The sequence below is a fragment of the Leopardus geoffroyi genome, chromosome D3, assembly GCF_018350155.1.
Source record: "Leopardus geoffroyi isolate Oge1 chromosome D3, O.geoffroyi_Oge1_pat1.0, whole genome shotgun sequence".
Lineage (NCBI taxonomy): Eukaryota > Metazoa > Chordata > Mammalia > Carnivora > Felidae > Leopardus > Leopardus geoffroyi.
In genome coordinates this window covers 86,360,346-86,374,058 of record NC_059339.1, presented here as the reverse complement: position 1 = coordinate 86,374,058, position 13,713 = coordinate 86,360,346, and positions in this window count along the sequence as shown.

Sequence of the window (13,713 nt, the reverse complement as noted above, 5' to 3'; positions counted from 1 at the left end):
TATTAAAGAAATTGAAGAAGTGATTATAATCTTCCCACAAAGAAAACACAAGACAGATGGCTTTATAGGCAATCTAACAGACATTTCAAGGACAATCCCAGTTTTATTCAAACTCTTGTAATTATATTACAAGAGGGAAGAATAGCAATTCATTCTATGAGGCAAGTAGAACCATGGCACCAAAACCAAAGCAAGCCAGTATGAGAAGGGAAAAGTTCATTTCTCTCATGAACATAGGCAAAAGTTCTATATGACGTTATTAGCAAATCAGACAGTGTATTAAAAAAACTATGTGCTTATCTTAGTAGATGTAGAAAATGTCCTTAAAGTATTCTATTACAACTAACGTTAAAATCTCTTGGTGCGTTAGAAGGGAAATTCCTTAACCGGTAAGGCATATGTATAAAAAATCTGGAGCACCATCATTCTAAATGGGGAAACACGTATATATTCCCTTACAATTAAGGAGTGCCACAGGGAGCCCTGCTATTACCACTTGTATTCCAGTTTTATTACAGATCTATATGGGGCGCCTGCATGGCTCAGTCCGTTGTGCTTGACTCTTGAGTTTAGCACAGGTCATGATCTCACAGTTTGTGAGTTCAAACCCTGCATTGGGCTCTGCGCTGACAGTGCAGAGCCTGCTTGGGATTCTCTCTCTCCCTTTCTCTCTGCCCCTCTGCTGCTCCCTCTTCCTCTCTCTCTCTCTCATTCTCTCACTGTCAAAAATAAACTTTAAAAAATATATACCAAAAGTATATATTAAATATATATTTTTAAAAAGATCCTGTATAGTGCAGGGGCACCTGGGTTGAGTATCTGACTCTTGATTTCAGTTCAGGTTATGACTTTAGGGTTGTGGTATTGAGCTCCTTGTTGGGCCCCATGCTGAGTGTGGAGCCTGCTTAGGGTTCTCTCTCCGTCTCTGTCTCTCTCTTTCTCTGCCCCCTTCCCTGCTTGCTTGCTCGTTGTTTCTCGTTCTCAAAAAAAAAAAAAAAAAAAAAAAAAGATGCTATGTAGTGCAATAAGAAAAATATACTAGAATCCTAGAGATTAGAAAGGAGAAATAAAAGTATTATTTGCAGTGTTTAGCAAGGTGGCTGGATTCAAAATCAGTTGCATTTCTTTACATTACAAGCAACTAAAAATGTATTTAAAGAGAAGACCTAATTGACAATAGTGATGGAAAATATAATGTACTGAGTAGTAAATCTAACTAAAAACCTGTGCTATCTCCACAGGGAAAATCAAAAATGTTTATTATGAAGGCATATTTTTAAGGACATAAAAGTGTAGAGGAATACCATGTGAATAGATAAGGAGACTTACGTGGCAGATTGTATTTTCCAAAGATAGCCCCAGTAGTATCTCCTAGCCTACTTTTTTCTTTTTTTCATAAAAAGTGAATTTGATATTTCTCCCCTGTGAACCTGGGTCTATGATTCTGCGGTAGAAGTGATACAACACATAGTAACTTCCAAGATTAGTGTCACTTCTTTTCACACTGATGGATAGGTTTAATAAATAATTCCAGTCAAAATTTCAACAGGGTGATTCTGATAGGATTTGATGAAGTTATTCTGAAGTAAGTCTCTATGGAAGAATAAATATCTGAGATAGCCAGAACATTTTTGAAGAGGAATATAGCAGGAAGAGAGGATTTATCTTACCCAGGCATCAGAACTTAATATGAAATTATGATAACTAAAACTGCCTGATATGGGTTCAGGGATAATCAAAGTATATTTGTAGATGTTTGATATCTGACTAAAGTGGCATGGGTGATCATGGAAAAAGGAGGGACAGTGTGATTATAGGACTTAAAAAAGTTATCCATATGGGAAAAAGTGAAGTTGGATTCCTTCTTCACAACTTATGTAGAGATAAGTTCCAAATGGTTAGAGACTGATATGCCAAAGACAAAATGTTAACACTCTTAGTAGAAAAAATTGATGTATTTTAGACCTTGGGCTAGGAAAGCTTTCTTCAAAAAAAATTTTTTTTAAAGAAAAAGCATTGAATGTAATAGACAAGATTGACAAATTTCAGTATATAAAAAATCAAGAAATCTGTTAACAAAAACAAACACCATAAAGAAATTGAAAATATAACTTACAAACTGGGGGGAAATATTTGCATCATATGATACTGATATGGATTAATATCAATCATATATATATACACATATATATATTTACAATTCAATAAATAAAACAATCCGTTGGAAAAATAGGCAAGATTCATGAGCAGCCATTTCAAAGAAAAGGAAACTCCTGTGGCCAATACACGCATTAAAATGTTTTCAATATCATTTTCATTTAGAGAGAAGTCAAGAATATAACCAGACTGATGAAAAGTAAAAGGTCTGACAAAAACAAATGTCATAGAGGCTATAAATCCACAGGAGTGTTTTATACATTGCTGGGGAAGTGTAATTAATCACAGTCACTTTGCAAAAATAATTTGGCATTGCTTCGTAGAGTTGGACATTAACAAATAAAAACCTAGCAGTTTAACTCCAAGGTATGTACCCAAGAAATACTCTTGAATATGGGCATTAAGAGATGTGTAAAAAGTGTTAATAGCAGTGTTCTTTACAATAATAAAAACCTGGAGACCTTCCAGAGTCCATCAACGGGACAGTCAATGAATAAACAGTTCACAAAATTCCATTTACACAATGGACTGTTATGCAGCAGTGGAAGTGAATGAGCAATAATATCCAGCAATCTGGATGGGTCTGAGTAGTAGCATTTTTTTTTTCAGTTGTGGTAAAAAAGCACATAATATGAGATCTAACAAATTTTTAAATGTAAAATACAGTTTTGTTAAATATAAGCTCCATGTAGTACAGCAGATCTCCAGAACCATTTCATCTTGAAACTTCATTACCGTTAGACAGCAACTCCCCGTTGCCCTCTTCCCCCCAGACCCTGGCAGCCACAATTTTGCTTTCTGCTTCTGTGTGTTTGACTACTCTAGATACTTCAGGTACACGAATCATGCAGTATTTGTTCTGTGACGGGCTTATTTTCCTTAGAACAATGTTCTCAAGTTCATCCATGTTCATCCATTCATCATAGTGCTGTTCTAAGAGGTGTGAGGTGATGTCTCATTGTGGTTTTGATTTGTATTTTTCTGGTGATGAGTGATGTTGAGCATCTTTTCATGTAATTGTTGGCCATTTGTATGTCTTCTTTAGGAAAATATCTATTCATGTCCTCTGCCCATTTTATAATCAGTGTGTTTGCTATTGAGTTGTATGAGCTCCTTGGATGTTTTGGATATAAACCCCTTATCAGGTATATGTTTACAAATATTTTCTCCTAGTAGGTAAGGTGTGTTTTCATCTTGCTGATGATTGTTTATTTTACTGTGCAGAAGCTTTTTACTTGGATGCAGTCCCACTTACTGAATTTTGCTTTTGTTGCTTGTACTTGTGATGTCATTTCCAAAAAATTGCCAGGACCAAGGTTAAGGAGCTTTCTCTAAGAGCTTTATGGTTTCAGGTCTTACATTTAAGTCTTTAATCCATTTTGAGTTAGTTTTTGCGAGTGGTACAAAGTAGGAGACCAACTTAATTCTTTTGCACGTGGTTATCCAGTTTTCCCGTCACCATGTGTTGAAATCATATTTATTCTAGTGTCTATGACGGGCATGACCCAAACTTTGCCGATCATGCACCCTTCCCCTTGTGCACAGGGACTGGCCAGGGGTTTGGGGTGAAATTTGATATTTGATATGTGCCCTGAGAGTGGAGGTTTCTCTCTTCGTTTTGAACTATAAGCTGCAAACGTAGTCACTAGTCACTGGGAACATTTTATTTCATTGACTCTGTGCAATCTGTTCTTTTAGTTTACCTTTTAAACTGTATAATGTCCTGTGGTGAGTTTTAAAGTTCACATGTTACAAACGCACAGAAGGAAACTTGGTAATACATATTCATGTGGTTTGTAAGTCTCTGATATACTATTCAGTTGAAGGCCAGTTTCATTTCAGTCTCCTGAGTAGCACAGGAGAAAAGCATTATTTAAAGTAAAGCTTGAAAACAAACTGAGAAATAGTTTGGTAGAAGAAGAAAGATGGAAATTGTATGCTTCTAAAAAAAAAAAAAAAAAGGTTCCCACTGCCAACATGTTTTTAATTGAAAAAATAAAAAACAAAAAGCCTTTGACCTGCTGTCATAATTGAAAAAGAACCTCTCAGATTCCATTGTTCTTGGAGCATACCTGGAATCCTGAGCACCATTGCCTCAAATGTCAATAAAAAAAATTGCCGCGCACTAGGCTGCTGTGCATTTTTGCAGGCTTAGGTGTTTATTAGTGCAACACACATTCATGGGACAACTTACTATATTCTGGGCCTGGGCCATCCAGGTGTGAAACCCAGAGCTCCCGGTGAAGCAGCTCACAGCCCTCAGGGCACAGACACATACACACAGGAATTGCCAGTTGATACGGCAAATACAACAGCTGTGGGCTGTGAGGATCCAGTGGACGAAGTGCTGAACTTTACCTGGCTCTAGACCTCTAATGCTGAAAATGGCACTTACTGGGTAGTTAATGTTAACTCCAGCCGGGATCTTAAAGCTAGCTCAGCTCACCATTGCATTTGGGTTATTTCTGAAATTAGAAAGTAGCACTATTTGAACTTATATTCAGACAAAGCCACAGGAGATAGAAAAGTACCTAAATCTCAAAGAGGAGGAGTAGACAAGAAAGAGGTTTGGCCTGGATGGACTTGGGACTTGGAATTTTGTGGATTTGAACCCCAGGACCCTCTAGAGTAGGAGAAAGCGGACCTTCCCTCACACAACATACATACATACACACACACACACACACACACACACACACACACACACACATCATGCGAATATATACGTATACATATACACATACACGTACACGTATATGTATACGTATATGTATTCGTATACGTATACATATAAGAGTTTAGAGAAGATGCCTAGAGACAGAAGGATTGGCACCAAGCCACATACACCTTCAAACGGATCACTTAGCACCGTTCAGGCTCCACCATGCTTGGACTCTGATGCCCTGTGCTGGACCAGGCCATGCTCTTGTGCACAATCTCCGCCACATGACTCAGGCTCCAGGGCCACACGCAGATGCCCTTACCTGGACCCCATCATCTTGCCCTGGGCCATGACACCCACCCCAGATTGAATGTCCACTGGCTCCCACAAGTAGGCTATTTCCGATTATGCAGGGATCTTTGAACTCGTTTTACCGGTGGGGGCCATTCTATCACAACCTCACTCTCTGAGAAGTTTGAGTCGTGTGTTATCGTTCTATGGCCCCAGTGAAAGCTAAAGGTCTGTCTCCCCTCTGAGTAGAGATGATAAAAGCACAGATCAAATTAATGTGACTATTGAATTAAACAGAAAATGGCTATCCGTTTCTATTCCATATTCAGAGAACTGTAGATCTCAAGTACTCAGACAACAGTCACTAATTTCCTTCCTTCTGCTTGATTTACTGGGTGAGACATTTCATATATTTGAATTTGGTATGTGTATGTGTGTGTGTTTCATGGAGACTTCATATGTTCTAGCATTTTAGGATGGCTAAATGTTTATTCTTCAGTCTCGGATCTTTTTTTTTTTTTTTTTTTAGCATATCTTGTTGGTACTTTATAGAGAAGAATGAAGAATAAATATTTCTCACCTGGATACCATTCTAGAATGACAGAAAACATTTGTGGCAAGGGTTTCACTTTTACTTCCGCTCACTGATGAGCTACTTCTCATTTCTGAGAATTTGAACCCACCTTAAGATCTGTCTTCTGAACTTTCAAGGACCCTTTAGAATTTGGGGTTTGCATTTTGATTTGGTGTTATATCTGGTTTAGTTTTGGCATAAACATTCTTCAGTCCTTTTTCCTCTGTGTACTTTCCCCAAGATGTCATATCACCTCCTCTGACTTCACTTATTACCTCTAGTGGGAAGACCCAGGTCAGCTTGTAAACTGGGGCTCTCATTCCTACTGTTGCTTCCTGCCATCCATTTGCCTCCATCAAGGCCTGATTTCTCACATCCTTTTTATTTTTTAAAATTTATTTATTTATTGATGGGGAAGGGGGGAGAGCAGGGAGAGAGGGAGAGAGAATCCCAAGCAGGATCTGAGCTGTCAATGTGGATCCCAACATGGGGCTTGATCCCACACACCATGAGACCATGATCTGAGCGGAAATCAAGAGCCGGACATCAAGAGCTGGACATTTAACAGACTGAGCCACCCAGGCATCCCTCACATCCTTTTAAAGCTAAGTAGCCGCCTCTCCCAGATGCGTTATTCCTCCAGATTCCATGCCATCCTGTAACTGGTTTGCTAAAGTTGACAGCCTCAGTCACTGACAAATAGTCACAGCAGGATGTGCAGAAACCGCAGAGAATCGCTAAATGGAATTTACAGAGTTGTTAGGTCATCTTGTCCACAGATTATTTTACAGAAGTTATGCAAATTGAAAAATAATGAACAGAAAAAAAGATGGAGTTGGAAAAGGAATAAAATGTGCTTCTAGAAGTTCATGTTTGTCTCCTCTTCTAAAACGTTTCCACATCTTCAGGAGACAACAATTTTGTGCTCTCATATCCACCGACCTTGTCAAAATTGCCGCATCACTGAGTGTGTTTCGTAACAGCTAGCTCCCAGAACACTCTCCAGAATGGGCCCTTCTTCACTCTCTACATCCACTTCTTCAAGGACCTCAGATCGTTAGATTCAGAAAGCTAACCTGACCTCATTCTGTGGGTCACTAAAGTAAAAGGTGCCTCAGTACCTGGTTATATAATCAAATATACAATGATGCTAAGTATTTCAAGCTCTCCAAAATGAGGACCAAACTGTATCCACCTAGCTCTCATAAAAATGGTGTAATCCCTTTTCTTTCGTTCAGTGATAATGCACGGAGGAAGGAATTCATGTCATCTCTAATGCCAGATTTGCGTAAACAGTGAGGCTGGATCATTTAAATTCAGCTTCTCTTCGACTGATCCACTGAACACAGATGAGTGTGTGAGATGAACATTTCAACCAGACTGAAACTTAGGCTGCCTTCGGTCAGTCTGCAGAGAATCTGTGGTAGGCTGTGTGGGTACCACCATGATCCCTGCTCATCAGCAGAGGCTCCTCGCATCGCAGTGGTGGGACATGACTGCAGAACCACGTTGGAATGTTTTCAGGAGGACTCAAGAGCATGATGCTTCACAGGGAGGGTGCAGTGGTCCAGAAAAGAGGCTTTTCCACATTTGAGAAAGGATAGGGTGGCACTTGGTGAAAGACATTGTTCAAGAAAGGAATGATCAGCATTTTCCTTGTCATAATGATGTCAATACCGATGACCAATTTTTAAAAACTCATTATTACCGTATGTTGGGAAGACGGGAGGAGGAAGTGAATATGGATGGACGTGTGTGAAGGAAAACAGCATCAGCTGTGGATTGCTGATCGAGTATTTTGTGAACAATGTAAAGTCACATTCCCCAGGAGTGTCAGAGGAGGGTCATACAGATTGATGAGAAAATGCTTTAGCATTTCAAAACAACTCAAGCAGTTGTCATTTTGTTTGCCTCTGAGTTTGAATAATTTTTTTTTTTCCTTCATGTGTACAAGACAGACAGCATGCTGTAGAAAGGTAAGAGATAATGTTTGAAATAGGTGAATCCAGAAGTAACAGAATAGGCATATTATTTAGGAATATGGCTTAAGAAAAACAGCCAGAAGATTTGAGAATGATTGTTTCTGGGGACCAGCAAAGCCAGGGGAGGAGGCACAGGGTAGAGGAAGTTTCTGAAATGCCTTTCTGGCCATAGTGTATAATTACGGGAAAAGGTTTAGAGATGCGTTCCATCATCAACAAAGGTGCTTGCCCATGTATGTCCCGTGGGTGGGCGGGAGGTGCTGAGAGCCCTTCCAGGGGCGAGAAGCACAGCCTCCAGTGCAGCAGGGAGGCCATAGACACCGTGGTGACCGGGGAGGGGGGGGGCCCTGCAGGCACAGGTGTTAACAGGGCCTGGCTGTGGGAGTTTAACTTGTGTCAGGAGACAGGGCTGTGTCCGTGAAGTGGGCCTTTGCCCTGGATGGGGTGCTGGGGACTTCGTGACAGGAGGAGGGACGGTGGAGAGAAGCTGAGTTGGTGCAGAAGCCGCAGCCGCTTGTGTTACCTGGAAGAAGCGTTTGGCAATTGTTGTGGTTTGTGCAGACACTCGGTTTCGTCTGCGCCTGGAGAGGACTCCAGCGTGGCCTTGTATGTCTGTGTCCCAGGCTGCTCTCAGCAGTTTCTTGAGGAGCCCTGGTTTCTTTATAGGGAATGAGATCTAGAAACAAGTCGTGGGGGTGGATAGGTTTATGCACAGCTGTTGGCCTGTCACTGCCTCCAGACCCTTTCAGTGGACAGAGCCAGGGAACATATTTTATTTTATTTTATTTTATTTTATTTTTATTTTATTTTACTTTATTTTATTTTATTTTATATTTTTTCATTTCATTTCATTTATTTTACTGTACCTTTTTACTTTTTATTTAAATTTTAGTTAACATACAGTGCAATATTGGTTTCAAGAGTAGAATTCAGTGATTCATCCCTTACATACAACACCCAGTGCTCATCACAACACCTGTCCTCCTTTTTGAAAAAAAAAAAGTTTATTTATTTATTTGGAGAGAGAAAGAGAGAGAGAGAGTGTGAGAGTGGGGGAAAGGCAGAGACAGGGAGAGAATCCCAAGCAGGCTCTGAGCTGTCAGCACAGAGCCCGATCCCGGGCTCAAACTCACAAGTCGTGAGATCATGACCTGAGCCATAACCCAGTCTGAAGCTTAACTGACTGAGCCACCCAGGTGCTCCATAAGTGCCCTCCTTAATCCCCATCGCCCATCTTGCCCACCCCCCCTCCCACCTCCCTCCATCAACCCTCAGATTGTTCTCTATTGTTAAAGGTCTCTTGTGGTTTGTTTCCCTCTCTCGTCCCCCCCCCCCATATGTTGATCTGTTTTGTTTCTTAAATTTTACATATGAGTGAAATCGTATGGTGTTTGTCTTTCTCTGATTGACTTATTTTGCTTAGCATAATACATTCTAGCTACATCCAAGTCATAGCAATGGTAGGATTTCATTCTTTTTGATGGCTGAGTAATGTTCCTGTGTGTGTGTGTGTGTGTGTGTGTGTGTATACACCTTCTTTATCCATTCATCAGTCAGTGGACATTTGGGCTCTCTCCATAGTTTGGCTATTGTTGATAATGTTGATTATGCTGCTGTAAACATCGGGTTGCATGTACCCTTTTGAATCTATATTTTTGTATCCTTTGGGTAAATACCTAGTAGTGCAATTGCTGGATTTTAGGGTGGTTCTATTTTTAGTTTTTGGAGGAAACTCCATACTATTCTCCAGAGTGGCTGCACCAGTTTGCATTTAGGGAATATATATTTTAAGTTCATGAGTTTACACTGATAACTTTACTATTAGCTTAGGAACACAGAGTTCTTCTCCTTTCCCCATTCCTGATTTGTATTTCTCTTCCTCATCGTGAGAACCCTGGTTCCCTACAACATCAGAGTAAATATATCTACTTACTTCCTCTGTCTTACAACTTGAACAAAGTTTCAGAATAATGTGAGTGCCATGACCAACAATAAATTGATCCTACTTTACTATGAAGTTCGATTTTTTTTTTGCAATTATTTTGGGGTTTATAATAATAGCCCTAGTATCAAAGTTTACAGTCAGGTTATATATTTAATGTACACTTAGGTTAATTTTTTTATTTGTAGTAGTTTTTGATATTTTTCATCCTTTTAATTTTTTCCTTTGAATATGTAAAAATACACACAACTCAAAAGTCAAAGTCAAAGAAGTACGTAGACTCAAAGAAGTTTCCTTCCTCTCCGTACACCCCCACCCATTTTCTTACCAACTCCACATACACATATTGTCATTGGTTTACAATTTATCTCTCCTATTTCTGCAAAAAAGGAAATATATATACATATATATTTTATAAACATACATATGTATATTTAAATTATCCCTTCTCTCTTAACAGAAAGGGCAGTATGTTGTACATACTCTTTTATACTTTTTTCATTTAAAATATATCCTGGGAGTGACTGGGTGGCTTAATCAGTTAAGTGTCTGACTCTTGATTTCTGTTCAGGTCATGATCTCATGGTTTGTGAGTTCACACCCCACGTTAAGCTCTGCACTGACAGTGCAGACCCTGATTGGGGTTCTCTCTCTCTGCCCCTCATGCTCTCTCTCTCTCTCTCTCTCTCTCAATAAATAAACTTTAAAATAAAATAATAAAATAAAATATGTCCTGGAAGTCACCATATGAGTTCAGAGGGATATTCCTCATTCTTTTTAGTACTCCATTATATGGATGTATGGATGTACCATAGTGTATTCACTCAGTGTCTCATGGATAAGTACTAAGTTAATTGCAATGTTTTGCTGTTGCAAATAATGCCACCACTATTACAAATCTGTTCCTATGTTGATTTGTACTTGTAGAGGTATATGTTCAGAGTAGATTTCTAGAAGTATAATTACTGGGTCAAAGGGTAAATGTATATGTAGTTAGCTCCTTCCAAATTCCTTTGTTGGGGCATTGCCTTACCCTTCCCCCTATGGCATCCACCCTGGGAGTGTAGGGGAGGCCTTTCTCCCCATCAGTGCTGTAGGAGGGGCTGCTAGGCTGTGGTCTATCTTGTCCCAGCCTCCCTGAGTTCTCCTGCAGCTGCAAGACTGTTCCTACACCTCCATCCTCTGTGTCTGTCCTCATCAGGAAGGAAATAAGTAGGAGTTCACAAGACTAGAGGGGTTGCCCATTTTAATGTTAAAAGAGAATCATTTGGAGAACAGCTTGAAATGCTCTGCCTTGAATGTGACTGGAATGTGTACTCTGGGAACCCAAAAAGATCTATTATAGACAAATTGTGAAGGGCCTCTATGCCGTTTGCAAAACACAAACTCAGATAAGAGTGTCTGCTCTGTGTGGGACCTGTATTCAGAGTCACATGGTCTAAATGAACTGCTTTGAATTATACACGTCGTTATCTCCCTGAAATTGACTTTAGCAATGACTCTATCTTGCTAAGAGTCAAGTACATTCACATATATTTAATGCTCGCCTACCTTCATTCAGAACCTGATCAGGTCAATCAGTACTTATTGAAGAGTTTGTATTTTCATGGATCATGCTACAGAGTAGGCTGTACAAGATTTGGCGTGGGCACTTATCAGTCCATACGATAGATAATTATCCACTTCCTTTTTCATTGAAAACTTTCTTGTCTGATTGTAAAAATAACACAGTTTTCTATGAAATGTGTAAAATAAAGAGATTCATGAATATAAATATAAAGATTGCCTTTTAGGGCCAACCCAGATGTAATCACCATCTTGGTATCATTTTGATTTGCTTAATCCCCCAACAAAGTAATTCTCTAGAGGCAGGAAAAATGTCAGATTCATTTTTTTTTAATGTTTACTTATTTTTGAGAGAGACGGAGTGTGAGTGGGGGAGGGGCAGAGAGAGAGGGAGACACGGAATCTGAAGCAGACTCCAGGCTCTGAGCTGTCAGCACAAAGCCTGATGTGGGGCTCAAACCCACGAACCCACAAACTGTGAGAGTATGACCTGAGCTTAAGTTGGCTGCTTAACTGACTGAGCCACCCAGGTGCCCCCAGATTCATTTTTTAAAAATGTATCCTTTATCAAATGAAAGCATACTTGTTATAGAGAAAAAAGAAAATACCACTCGTGTTCTTCCACCTAAAGACAATTCAGTGTGCTTCTTCCCAGTCTTTCTATGAATATATTTAAACTTTTATGTTGTAATCCACCGTTGATACTGTTTTAGTGACTACATAATATTTCAAGTGTGTATGTAATAAATAAGTACTTGTGTAATGAATTGATAAATGACACTCTCAAAACCTAAAACTTAAATTTCTTTAATGTTTATTTATTTTTGAGAGATAAAGAGTGTGAGTGGGGGAGGGAAAGAGAGAGAGGGAGACAGAGGATCCGAAGAAGGCTCCACGCTGACAGCACAGAGTCTAAGGCGGGGTTCTTTTTTTTTTTTTTTTCAACGTTTATTTATTTTTGGGACAGAGAGAGACAGCATGAACGGGGGAGGGGCAGAGAGAGAGGGAGACATAGAATCGGAAACAGGCTCCAGGCTCTGAGCCATCAGCCCAGAGCCCGACGCGGGGCTCGAACTCACGAACCGCGAGATCGTGACCTGGCTGAAGTCGGACGCTTAACCGACTGCGCCACCCAGGCGCCCCTAAGGCGGGGTTCAAATTCATACACCATGAGATCATGACCTGAGCTGAAGTCTGAGGTTTAACCGGCTGAGCCACCCATGTGCCCCCCAAATCTAAAACTTTAAATTCCGAACAGATAAAGTATTACAAGCTAACACCTCATCTCATTGGCTGTGCATGGTACATTTTGTTAACAAATATCCCTAACATAAAGAACAGTGTTGTAAGAGGTGTCAAAGGGGAGTAGGAAAACTCCTGAAGTAGAAAAGTAGCATCAATGGTAATGCTAACACAGTAGGAGAAGAAAGAATTCTTAGAGTACAAGGAGCAAATCCATAGAGGAGATTATTTCTAGAATCCTTTCTTTAATGGGGTCAACAATGAATCAGAGTAGTTTTATATTTGCATTTCCCCAAAATTGCTCACGTGAAGGAAGGTGCAAACAAATCCTTAAGCGTGTTGTCCTCTACCCTAAAAACCAGAATTTTGGAATAATATTCCGTTACATGCTTTAAAAAAAATTTTTTTTAACGTTTATTTATTTTTGAGACAGAGAGAGACAGAGCATGAACAGGGGAGGGTCAGAGAGAGAGGGAGACACAGAATCCGAAACAGGCTCCAGGCTCTGAGCTGTCATCACAGAACCTGACGTGGGGCTCGAACTCACAGACCGTGAGATCATGGCCTGAGCCGAAGTCGGATGTTTAACCGACTGAGTCACCCAGGCGCCCTGTTACATGCTTTTTTAATTTGGTTCAAGAAGCAGGACTCCCCCAGCATGTAACAAGTGTAACTTTGCCGAGCATAGCATATCTATACAATGAGATTGGGTAAGACTGAAGTCAGACCTCAGACCCTGGCCAGTGAGGGGAGACGACCAGACCCTCACCGCTGTTCTACAGCTGGGATGGCGTTTGCTTCACATGATCTAATCAGGCATCACCTAACCTCCTGGATGCAGCCTAGGCAATTTTCCAGCTTTTCTTAAGGTTGTGGAGAAGAGGGTATGGCAATGTTTAGTAAATGCTTTGCTACTTTATACCATAGTCTCTTTTCTGTGGCAGAATAACAGGCATTGCAGGAATTAGAACTCTCAAAAGCCCTAGTTAAATACCCTTCTCGATGGCGACTGAAAGGTGAGCGAGGCCCCCGTTCTGACTCTTGGCAGGCAGGAGATGCCTGGCAGCAGAGAACCAAAGAACTGAAAGTTACGGTATGTTACCGCCTTCTCTTTTTTGTTTTAATTGAAATTTTTGTTGAGAAATTGTAGATTCAAATGCAGTTGTAAGAAATTATACAGAGGGGCGCCTGGGTGTCTCAGTGGATTAAGCGTCCGACTCTTGGTTTCAGCTCAGGTCATGATCTCAGGGGTTGGTGAGTTCAGCCCCACGTTGGGCTGTGCGCTGACAGCACAGAG